Below are 13,166 nucleotides of genomic sequence, written 5' to 3' on the forward strand. Positions count from 1 at the left end.
GAAAAAAATATATATACAGTGAGGGGAACAGGGGGATAAAAGAAAACGAAAGACAGAGTGTAGGGCGCCTGCACACAACACCATGCGTTGATGCCATGTGTGCATATGTGCAGGCACCCAACACCACGTCCATACAAAAACATAGTACAATCCATAGTACAAAGACAGAGTGTAGGGCGCCTGCACACAACACCATGCGTTGATGCCATGTGTGCATATGTGCAGGCACCCAACACCACGTCCATACAAAAACATAGTACAATCCAGATAAAAAATCAGCTTTTACAGAGGCCAGTTTCGAATTGCAGCCATCCGTAGGTGCCCTTTGAGAGCAGTTTTGAAGGAGCCAAGGGATTCACATGTCTTAATGACTGTTGGTAGGGCGTTCCACATTTTGGTCGCATAGGAGCGAAAAGAATTTAGCCCCTTGTTTGTGCCGAATCTGGGTTGTACATGGTTTGTTGCACTCCCTCTGGTGTTGTGGGTGTGGACTTCGTTTACATTAAGGAAGTATTTAGACAGGTACATGGGTATCTTGGTGGTGTATCTAATCTTGTGGACCAGACCCATTGCAAGATGCTGTACTCTGTCGTCGACCCTAAGCCATCCCAGCCTGTCAAAGTGGGCAGGGGTGAGGTGGGTTCGGGGGGTGAGGCCAAGTAGGAGCCTGACCAGTTTGTTTTGGGAGGTCTGGAGCCTTGTTTTAAGGGCCTTTGAGGTGCTGTGGTACCAGGAGGTGGATGCATAGTCAAAGAAACCTTGTACGAGGGCTCCTGTTAAGGTCTTCAAGGTGTTTTTGTCGACCAGTGAGGAGATCCTGTAGAGGAATCTTGTTCTTTGATTGACTTTTTTGATTACGTTGGTGGCCATCTTATCACCGGAAAGATTGGCCTCCAGGATGGAACCTAGGTAGGTAATTTGATCCTTCCGTGTGATAATATCGTCACCAACTCTAACCAAGAAGCCATCTGCCTTTTTGAGATTACTATTTGATCCGAAGAGAATGGATTCAGTTTTTCCCAGGTGTAAGGATAGTTTGTTATCAGCGAGCCAGGTGCAGATTCTACCGAGTTCAGAGCTGAGGGTCTTTTCAACCTGCAGTTTGTTCCTGTCCGAGACCAGCAGTGCTGAGTCGTCTGCGAACAGGAACAAGTTGCAGTCACAAGCTGAAGTCATGTCGTTTACATATATTAGGAACAGTAAAGGCCCTAGTATGCTTCCTTGTGGGACGCCACAGCTCACTGGGAGGGGGGGGGACAGTGTTCCGTTCACTTCCACCATCTGTTCTCTCCCCTCCAGGTAGGATTGCATCCAGCTCACTGATGTGCTATCAAAACCAATAGCTTTAAGCTTGTTAACCAGTATGGAGTGGTTCACGGTGTCAAAAGCCTTTTGGAGGTCCAGCATGACCATGCCGCAGTATTTTCCAGCATCCACCTCGTGTTTGATGTGGTCGCTCAAATAGAGAAGGCATGTGTCAGTGGAGTGGGATGTTCTGAAACCAGATTGGAACTCGTACAACAATTTATTAGTGGCAAGATACTTTTCAACCTGTTCATAGACTATTTTTTCCATCACTTTCGAGATGGAGCTTAGAATAGAAATAGGGCGGTAGTTGCCGGGTTCTAATTTACTCCCTTTTTTGTACAGGGGGGTTACTTTGGCCAGTTAAAAATCTCTGGGGACCTGTCCTTGTTTGATGGAGAGGTTAACTATGTGGGTGATGACTGGAGCTATGGAAATGGCTGAGTCTCTGAGAAATTTGGAGGGAATATTGTCATGGCCAGTGGCCTTGTGGGGTTGGAGGGCACTCAGTTTCTTAAGTACCTCCTCAGTTGTTACCATTGTCATTTTAAAATCATCTTTACAAACACCTAGGTTTTTGTAGAAGCCTTTGATGTGCTCTACACCAAAACGCCCAGAGTGGGAGGGCAGTTTGTTAACCAGCATTGTTGCAATGTTTGTAAAGAAGATGTTCAAGTGATTGGCTACATCAACCTTGTCAGTGATGAGGGTGTTATTTGATTTGATGTTTATGTTAGTAAACCTGGTTTTAAGTTTCTGACCACAGCCTAGTTGGTTGTTTAGTAGCTTCCAGAGCTCCCGAGTATTGTTTTTGATTTCCTCGGCTTTATCATTGATAAAGTTACTTTTGGCTGATTTGGTCATGGCAATTACACCGTTTCTTAGCTTGTTACATTGGGTTTAAAGGATGCACAGTTTGGTTTGGAGATCACTGTCGAAGCGCTTGGCTAGCTTGGACTTGCATTTAAGAAGTTCAGAGCATTTGTTGTCTCTGACTTTCATTGCAGTCAGTATGTCCGAATTCATCCATGGCTCCGAGCGGGTTTTGACCCTGATGGTTCTCAGAGGAGCCATGTTGTTTAGTACTGTTGTAAATTTGGTTTTAAAGCCAAGCCATGCTTCTTCGACTAGTGAGCTCCTGAGCACATCGGACCAATCCAGTCTCTCCAGTTCTAGGTTAAAGGCCTCACTAGAGTAGGTTTTGAGGTCCCTAGATATGACTGTTTTGTGACAGTCAAATTTTAGTTTCTGTATTTTGCGGGTACAGAAAATCATAAAATGATCACTGAGCCCACATACAATAACCCCTTTCTTGGAGATTCTGGATTTGTCCGAGGTCAGAATGAGATCAATGACAGTTTGAGTAGAATCACACACTCTTGTGGGTTGGGTAATTAGCTGGCTGAAACCATGCAGATCACAGAGCCGACTAAACGATTTAAACACAGGCAGTTCCTTACGATGCATGTCCGTATTCCAGTCGCCAATCAGGATTTTCTCTACAGATTCCTCCCCAGCTAAGCACCCCTCAAGAATATCATAGAACCCGTGCTGATCAGGCGGTCTATAGACGGTGCCAACTAGTACTGATTTAGCATTTGTGTGTGTGTGTGTACGTGTGTGTGTGTGTGTGTGTGTGTGTGTGTGTGTGTGTGTGTGTGCGTGTGCGTGTGTGGTTTTAAACCCGTTCCCTCCTTTGCGCAATGCGCATGTCTGAGAGTGAGAGACCTATGTTTTTTTCCCATTATTTTTTGTCATTAAAGTGGCTGGTGGGACAAAGAAGCAGGCCTGCCCTACAGTCAGTCAGTGGCAGCCGCAGACGGGATTCAAACAAACAGGACAGCCTCTCATTGAACAACGGAAACGGTCCGCTTCGACGGGCTATCCGTGGCTTGAAGGTATTAAAACACTTTATTAACTGACATGATGTACAGTGTTCATGTATGGAGAAAAAACAACATGGAACACGGAGCTTCCAGTGAGTGGATACAGAATGCTAGCAGTCGATCGTTGTGTGATGTAGCCTACAGAGCCATCTAATATGGCTCTGGTGATGTACAAGTGTTGTTTATTAGATGTTACACAACTTACACTGCCATTACGACCGGACCGGACTCATTAGGACAAAATTAATTAGATGTAGGTCTACCGGCCTTCACATAGGCTATTAGGCCTACTAAACATCCCATCCCATCCGGAATAACAGGCTTTTTTGTTTCTTACTCGTTTATAGCCATGATGTTTTTTTTTATCGTACATTTTTGTCCATCAGTCAGTCACTCAAAAATCCCCATAGCCTACATGGGAAAGTCCCCATATATGGGCAGCCCAGGTCTCATGGAGATCCCTGATGTCATAGTAAATGCGACTTGCTGTCGCAATTAAGCCCATATATGGAGATCCCTGATTCCATCAATATTGGCCAGCAACTATACATCTGACCTTAGCTCTCCATAGCCTTCTACTGCTTCTACGATTCTGCCCTGCAGTGGGAGTTTCGGTTTTAAATCTCAAATCAAAACTAGATAAAGTGCCCCTTCGGCACATGTCTCCACCAGGGCAGGTTAGGTTGTGGCCTCCTGGTGGCGCTATAGTAGGCCAATGTGAAAAGGGTGCCATTTCTTCTTGCCTTGGCTCGGCTGGCAATTGGATGATTTGAGGATTTTTGTTCAAAACGGGCTAATCCTGCAAACGTTGAAAGCCTATGTTAGCCAATTAGGATGGAAAATGATATATCGGACAGATCCGTCTTGAACACATGCATGACTATAGAGATAGTGTGTAAGCCAATCAGTGTAGAATCTGAGAAATCCAGAGATCATGTGGACCGTTTTGCGTGAGATTTGGAAGAAATCTGTGCAACTAACATAAGCAATGTGTTTTACAGAAATCGGCCTCATGGTGGCACTATAACCGGCAGATGTGGAGGGATGCAGGAACAATGTTTTTCCATGGCCTCTAGGGAGTGCCATACTTAAGTTGTATACAGATCAATGCAGTTATAGCTAAAAACAGGAATTGGCCTGTTATAGCGCCACCATGAGGCTGATTTGGGGGGAAAATGTCTGGCATGTCGCATGATGTCGTCTTCTGCCTAGTGGGAATGTGCTTGTATAATTTCACGGAAATTGCACACTGTTAGTGATTCGTGGCATTTTTTCGAAACGGACCAATCGTGTGAGCTTTGGAAGCCAATCTTAGCCAATCAGGATGGAAGATGGGAAATGGTGCCGCTCCGTGTTGATCACATGACTATGGAGATAGTGTATACCGAATTGTGTGATGTATGGAACTATGGATAAAATGTGTACGAGTAATCTACAGTAATGTGTTTTGCCTAAATCGACCTCATGTTGGCGCTATAATAGGCCGTTGAGGAATATTTGGGGCAGAGGTTCGTCGTTGGCATCCAGGGAGTGTGCAAAGTTTGGCATTGATCGGACCAACGGTGCTGGAGATTAGCTGATAACGGACGGACGGAAGGACACACGGACGGAGTGCAAAACATATTCTCCCCCCATGCCTTCGGCCTGATGGAGACAATCAGACCTCTTTAGTGGAAATCTCACGAACGTTTGACCTACTCACCAATACAAAGACGGGTTGTGTCATTAGAAAGCCTACTTTCCTTAGTGGACCCACTCTGAGCCCCCCACCACACGTATAAACGGTACTTTTTGGCCAAAAGGGGATTTTGTTTCCACCAGGAAAAAAATACTTTGTTACTCCAATGCGCCCTCTACCGATATTGCCCAGAGAACTTCCTCATAGAGAATATTTTTCCTCCAGTGAAAAAAAATCCCTTTCTGGCCAAAAAGTACCGTTTATACGAGTGGTGGGAGGCTCAGAGTCCACTAAGGAAAGTAGGCTTTCTATTGTCACAACCCATCTTTGTATTAGTGAGTAGGTGCAACGTTCGTGAGATTTCCACTAAAGAGGCTGGTCTGATTTCGATTTGAGATTTAAAACCGAAGTCCCATAGCCTTATAATGCAGGGCAGAATCGTAGAAGCAGTAGAAGGATATGGACCAGAGCTAATCTGACCTCAAACCCTCCATATATGGAATATATGTCAGAACCTGTTATGACATTCCATATGTTGATCCTTCCCCATCCATCCTTCCTCTTCGATGTCTCCCTTTTGACTGATACCTGTCCATTCAAACTCTAGACGGACCTGCCCCAAAGTTATTAGTGCAGCCACGCCCAGCAGCCAGCAAAAACTAGAGTTCTCAACAGGCCCGAAAATTAAGGCCCTGCCCTCATCAAACCCTGTACACTCAAGAGAATGTCTCCGCTACCACTCTTAGATCTTTATATATGGAGCTGACCTGTTCTGACATTCCATATGTTGATCTGACCTCATCAAACCACATAAAGACCCTCATGAAGTGCTGTGCTATCCAACCCTCTGCACTGGAAGACCTGGCTGCTGATCGCCACACCTGGCGCACCATCAGCCATGAGGGCATCGCACACCTCCAGGAGAAAACAGCGACACCAGCGTTGGCCTGCATAGCCACAGTGTGGGTGTGTGGCACGTGTGTGTGCGCGTACTCAGACGTTATTGGCGGGTTTATAGTATACTGGTATTGGTATCGCCTTAATCCTAGTTTGATTTAGTCCCTCTCTGTCTTTACAGAAAAGCAAGGTTCCGGAGCATAAGCGCTTTAAAAAGGAGCCCATACAAACACCTGGCAGGCAGGCCTGCTGTTCCTTATGGGGATGCCAGGAATCCGGGCCGGGTATTACCCCCTCTCCGAGCGACAGCAGGTGACCATGCTCATGAAATTCACAGCTGAGGAGTGCGTCGACAGTCCAGGTGCGTGCTTGTAATGGAGGCCACACAGATGCCATTTGATTATTGTTTTATTTATATTGAATTTATGTTTTGTTTTATTTCTCTTTTACTGCACGTTCTTACACATAATGTACATGAATAAGGGCCTCGATGGAAATATGCAATTAGCTTATGTGCCTATGTTTTAAAAAACATTTACTCTCGATCAGTTCAGTTGATGGCACTCACTGTCAACGGAAGTTAGTACTACTTTAGACATGACCAACATTGTTAACTTTTCAGGATTAAAATTCAAATGCAGCTAAAATAGCAGATCTATAACGGCATGTGTCACTTTGTGCCACATTTCGAGATTGCTGATCTCTGCACCACCTCACACTAAGTTCAAACTTAGCCTAGTCATAGCTTAAAAAAATTATTTGACTTTAAAGCTAATCTATGACTACTAGGCTAAGTTTGAACTTAGTGTGAGGTGGGAGTATACACCACTTTGAATTATAACAATTGGTTAATTATGGAACTGGCTCCTGCTACCTTTGATGCTTTTGAGTGACACTGTAGTATGCTCAAGTCAGATGTAATGTAATGTCAGATTGATGTAAACTGCTAGCCAAGCTTGGCAGTTGATAGCCTAATAATATATACGGGACTGTTGCACTTTGTGGACGGGGACTGGAAGTTCTGCGTCACTTCAGAGGAATTAAAGGGAGCTGCTACTAATTTGGAAAGACAACGTGTTGCATAAAATCCTTTATTTCTGCGACTAAAGTCCCCTCTCTCTCTCTCTCTCTCTCTCTGTATAACAATTGAAACACAGCGCCGCGGCCAATGGCCATATAGAGGCTTTTTTTTATTACTTCATGATCTTTCTCCACTTCTCCTTCAACGTCAGGGAGGATAAGTAAAAATGCCTTGATCATGTTGCTGGCACTGTCAGTCGCCACACGAATCACGCGTTGATGAATGTTCCAATTTTTCAGCGCACTATAATACTTTTGGTAAATGCACTCTGCACACACTGAATCAACGCGTTTAGGTTCTAAACATGCACCAACGTGTGCCGTGTGCACTGAGCGGCTTGGAGCGGAGGACAATTCTCGCTCCGGAAGCCGCTCTGCAACATTTAAAACACGCTCCACGCTCAGTTCAAAATGCAGCCGCTCCGCTCACATGCTCTGGCTCAAGTTAATTAATCTTATCTTAATTAATTTTAACCCATTCTGACCTGAGATCAGATTAAAAAAATGTCTTCTACATCCTGACAGTTTTCTGAAAAAGCTATGTTTATGTCAGTCGTTCTTCGATTTTTCAAAAATAGCAGACCTACAAGCTCGTAGTGGCGTGCTATGAGCTTGTAGATCTGCTATTTTTAAATAGCTAAAGCATAACATAATGCTAACACCAAAAGGGGTTCCCGCCCAAAATGGGTTAATGTATTTATATTAATATACAGGTACAAACAAAAAACAAGTTCAAACATGGAGTTTTGCCTGACAACGATATACTGAATGTATAAAATGTATCCGATATTATCTTTATAGGGATTAAAGCTTTTATACTTTTTACACTTTGATCTTCTGTGATCTTCTCTATATTACGTAAGGTTGCTGAATAACTAAATGCTATTTGTTTCTACTATTGATTTCCACAGACCACCACAGGGAGACGTCTACAGCATCAGGAGAGATGGTCTCCAAAACATATTCAATGTTGTCAGAGGAACAGCGAGAGGTGGACCAGGGACGTGGGCTGCTTGATGCAAGGATGCAGCCGATAGTAAAGTTGTACAGAATAGGTATATATGCTGTTTTATGTAGGGAGGGGGGGGGGGGGGGTTAAACATGGGAAAATATTTGGAAAGCCTACCAACAATGAAGAGTTAATTGTGTTCAATGATAGGCCATAAGATATTATCTCAAGATATTATCTTGTCTGTACAAGATAATATTTTGTCCATACAAGATAATATCTTGTACGGATGAGATATTATCTTGTACAGGCGAGATAATAATTATCTTGTACGGACAAGATAGTATCTTGTACGGACAAGATCAAATATATTTTGAATGCATGGCCATTCAGGGGCTCCGTACTTTTCAAAACAATGTTACAAAGTTCTTTCCAATACAGAATAAAATGTAGTGCAGTAGAATAAAACGACAATAAACACATTTAAAACAGGTGAACTCAAAATAAAACAATCAATAAATCAAGTGAAAGCCATCATGAACAGGTGGGTTTTTAGCTGTGATTTAAAATAACTCAGTATTGCTAATGTGTCTTAAGCCCGGTCTCCCATGGTGACAATTTTTGGGTAGCCGGAACTTCCAAGAGATCCTTGGTTGCCAATAAGCAAAGAATTCAAAATTGATTATGAAATGAAATACAAATCCCCATCCACACAGTAATAATGCATTAGTATTATTATTAGAAGCACATACTGTGTGTGTGTGTGTGTGTGTGTGTGTGTGTGTGTGTGTGTGTGTGTGTGTGTGTGTGTGTCTCTCTCTCTCTCTCTCTCTCTCTCTCAGTTCTGGCTTTTTACTAAACTTTGCATGTCATCTCTTTCACCTCCTTCCCTCAGGGAGGAGATACCAGTCCATCCGTGCTAGTAGCTCAAGATTGACAAACAGCTTTTTCCGATCGATCACTAAATGAGCATTGACTGTCCCCTCATATGCATCATGCACTATGACTCTGGACTGTGATAACGTATTGGTTCCTTTTTCATCCATCATGCACTTTAAATATCACCATGCACTTTACTCTGTGTTGTATGTTACGTGTTATGTTAGTGTTTTTATGTACTACCAGGGGTGGCTCGTATGTATGGGCAAGGGGGGCTGAGCCCCCCCTATCTTATGGAGTAAAGATGAGAAATTATTATTAAAATGTTTTAGAATAGATACTTTTATATTCTGGTATAATCTAAAGCAGCAACAGCATCAAATAGATACAAGAAAAACACAAAATAGGTCAAAATGGGCTGATTTTTTACAGCCCAAAATGCTTCCATTGGCTTTCATTGCGTTGAATGATTGACAGCTGCCAAGACACGCCTGCTTGGTTTACTTGCCATTGGGGCTAAAATCTCTCAGCCCCCGAGCCAATAGAGGGCTGTGCTCAGCCCTAATGCCCGCCTCAGACCGTGAGGTCATTGGCTATTGACCAATCACAGCACCTGCTCGTGTGTGGTTGTTTATGTGAAACTGAAAGAATGGCGGGTGTAAGTATTTTAAATGAAATAAGTTTATTATTTACTTTATAATCCGTTTTGTCCCGTGTCCGTGGAGGGGAAAATGAATTTAAGAGACTGGGAGCATATCGTCCATTTTGGATCATATAACAAAAGGAAAGGATACGAAGAATACGTTTTGTGAGTTTGAAATTCTTGCTTGGGGCAGACAGCTGACCGGTGACCGCACACCAGACCCACAGAAAGGTAGAGTGGTCTGCTTCATTCATCTCACAAAGTTAAGAAACATAATGGCGCGGCTCCGCGCGGGGGACGCAGCCGGTGTGTGTCGGGCTTTAGTGTTGTTTCGGAGCAGTGTGCGTGCACACGAGCGTGCATGTGTGTGCCTTGCAAGTTGCTTGTTTCGAAACGGCACCGACGCGCACGCGTGCGTGTGCGTGCATGCGTGCGTGCATGTGTACTGTTATTATTAATGACAGTAGGCTGAGCAGCTATACATTAATGTTCAGTGGAGTGTTTGTTGTGGGCATGATGCACTTCTGTTGTTGTGGAGCATTTGCTGTAACAAAGTATAGGCCTGTAGTAGTGTCATTGCTGTACTTTGATATCTGGAATATGATGCTATTGCTGCAGGTTGAACTAGTTGGGTAGCATAGTGTAATAGATTTTCTGAGTAGCACTGCATGGGTACTGGGTTGTTGTGGAATGTGATGCTGATGCTGTTGTTGCTGTAGAGTAGAGACCAGTATTCTGTGAACATGCTGTAGTATAGGGTGAACAATGGATAGCATGTTTTTGTATTGAGTTGTACTGTAATTCTGCAAACTGTTAATAAATCAATCAATCAATCAGCATATACTATCGTATATTGGCCCCGTAGCATAAGACTTCTTAGGCAGCCCCTCCAACCAACATCACCTAGAGCCGCCACTGTGTACTACGTTATGTGGGAGCTCCCTAGAAATGTCGTTGTATGCTCAGTGTATGCTTTGTGTACAATGACAAATAAAAGTCTGTTCTATTCTATTCTAATATGGCAAACGGCGAAGACACAATGTGAAGTTGGCCGAGTGGCCAAGGCTCCAAAAAGTGACAGATTCCAGCAATAGGGTGTTTTATTTCCCCCCCATGCAGGTTATTCACAGTGGAAACACAGGCCTGACAAACAAAAGAAACACTGAAGACTAAACTTACAAAAGACAGAAAATTACTTAAAAGCAAATAGGAAACCAAACCCAGAACTTGAGAAAACTCTATTAGGCTATAAACCCTTCCAAAAAGGGACCCCTAGCAGCTCTCCCTGGGTGTTACCAGCTTGTTGCCCAAGCCACTACTCAACCTTGGCATTCTGCAGCCTCCCTTTTATACTGGGTGAGACCATACCAAGACACAGAACTAATTGGTAACCACTTATCTCAAATAAGGCAAACTATGGCCCATGAGTTAACTTACACAATTATAGTTTAACTAAACCAATTCAAATACCTAGATAAATAGAAAACATAACACAAGAGCTCTTGTAACACAGACAGACACCCCTCCTACTCTATAGCACTTGGTACCATCCTCCACTCAGTCAAGAGGATCACCAGTACTGCCGGAGAGCCAGGTGCCAAACAATCACAATAAAACCCAGATGACAACAAACATATATGCTGTGACAATACCTGCAAAGTACTTGTTCTTTTACAATTCACTGTGAGTTACAACAATAAAAATATGCACTCATGTCTATTTCAACAGTTTTCCAAGTCGGCCAGCAAAGTTAGTTAAATGGGTGAAACTGTCGTTTATGTGTGTGCATTGTTCTCCATCAGTGTATGTGTGTATAGGACACACAAGACTCACAAACATTGGCCAAAGGGTGGCGCTATAGCAATCAATTGAAAAAATGCTAACTTTGAACAGGCATATGTCATGAACTGTTTGACCTACAGCCATGAAATGTCATTACACATATGTGTTTCAAACAGATTCGCCACTTTGACCGCTGACCCTTAGATTTTTTAATATATTTATTCAAAATACTGAATGTAAGATGACTCTGATTATAAGATGACCCCCATTTTTCAAGACTCATTTGTGGATCTATTTCTTATAGGAGTGCTGTGGGCAGTTCAGAAACCCACCCACCAGTCGTTCTGCATCGTTATGCAGATTTATTTTAAACAAGACTTTTTAAGATGTTGCTAACTTTTCGGAATAGAAAGCCTGCAGTTCTTATTAGCTTGGATTCCCCTTCAATGATGTAACTGGTGGACTGGTTTCGGAACTGTCCACAGCCCTCTTATGAGACACATACTGAGTAGAAAACAATTTGTGCTATTTTATCATGATCATCAGTGAGGACCAATTATATGAAGAGTTGAAAAGTGGTGAAGTGGTCCTTTAAGGAGAGAGAGGTTCCATACTTGCATGTTGTGCCTCAGTTCACCTAGGCTGGGGCCGTTACAGCATCTAGACACAAGCATTGTGGAAAGTTTTGAGTCATTATGAACAAAACAAATTGAGCAATAAAAATAAGCGGTTTACCGCTAAACCCGACCGCTCATGTTCTGAGCAACATCTGGACAACATTGCCAGTGTTGGAAATGTTCACCTGTACTGTACCACTCGTTCTGGGATATAATAACATCAGATTATGTTTTTATTTTTTAAATCCAGTCCGGATTTCTCCTTTAATGGGTTGGGACTTGAAACTACCAAAGCTGTAAGACTGAGGGCCACTATGGAATGAATGAAATGCATTTGAATAAATATATAATTTTTTATTTTTCCTAGATTTCCGGAGAGGGAACTCAAATCTGTTCAAGGAGGAACCGGAACAAGAGGAGCTACTTCTTACACCAGAGGAGGGGTTGAAGTTACTAGGAGTGAAAAAAGAAGATGGTGAAAATAGAGTGGCAAAGCTAGCTGAACACGTGAAAACACATGTCATTGTAGAGGACTGTGAAACATCACAAGCAGCTAGTGATAAGACACACCTCCGCACAGGGAATAAAAGTTGTAAAGTGTGTGGGAAAAGGGTTAAAGGCAATCTAAAAATACATATGAGAACTCATACCGGGGAAAAACCCTTTACTTGTGCAGTTTGCAGTAAAGGCTTTAGTCAACGGGGACATTTAAAATCACATATGAATAGCCACTCAGATAAGAGATGTGTTACTTGTACAGAATGTGGCAAAATGTTTAAATCAAAGCAATACCTGAAGTCACACACAATGATTCATACAGGAGAAAGACCCTTTAGTTGTACGGTATGTTGTAAGGACTTTAGTCAAAAAGATATTCTAAAAATACACATGAGGACTCATACAGGGGAAAAGCCCTTTACTTGTAAAGTTTGCAAAAGAGGCTTTGGTCAAAGTGCTCATCTAAGATCACACATGAAGACTCATACAGGGGAAAGGCCTTTTATTTGTAGCATTTGTGGCAAAGCTTGTAGTCACAAGCATGAATTACAAATGCACATAAGGTATCATACAGGGGAAAGGCCCTTCATCTGTGTAATTTGTAGTAAAGGGTTTCATGAAACTGGTCATCTAAATACACACATGAGAACTCATACAGGTGAAAAACCATTTAGTTGTACAGTTTGTGGCAAGAGGTTCAGTCAAATAGCTAATCAAAAAAAACACTTGAGAACCCATACAGGAGAAAAGCCCTTTATCTGTACAGTTTGTGGTAAAGGCTGTGGTGAAATGAGTACACTAAGAACACACATGAGGACTCATACAGGAGAAAGGCCCTTTACTTGTACAGTTTGTGGTAAAGGCTGTGGTGAAATGAGTACACTAAGAACACACATGATGAGTCATACAGGAGAAAAGCCCTATACTTGTACAGTCTGTGGCCAATGCTTTA

At 42.8% G+C, this 13,166-nt stretch overlaps 1 long non-coding RNA gene across 1 annotated transcript in view; it reads left to right on the top strand.

The window, feature by feature from the left end:
• The first annotated feature begins 3,031 nt into the window (after nucleotides 1-3,031).
• Nucleotides 3,032-13,166, top strand: part of LOC308332019 — an 11,391-nt gene continuing 1,256 nt past the window's right edge. Inside the window, exons 1-4 of the long non-coding RNA XR_013965648.1 lie at nucleotides 3,032-3,203; nucleotides 5,948-6,127; nucleotides 7,758-7,901; nucleotides 12,084-13,166. The exon at nucleotides 12,084-13,166 is cut by the window's right edge and continues 1,256 nt beyond it. This is a non-coding gene — a long non-coding RNA (uncharacterized lncRNA). The remainder of the gene's footprint in view (nucleotides 3,204-5,947; nucleotides 6,128-7,757; nucleotides 7,902-12,083) is intronic.

Source organism: Protomyctophum bolini (assembly GCF_963924005.1).
Source record: "Protomyctophum bolini genome assembly, chromosome: 17".
NCBI lineage: Eukaryota > Metazoa > Chordata > Actinopteri > Myctophiformes > Myctophidae > Protomyctophum > Protomyctophum bolini.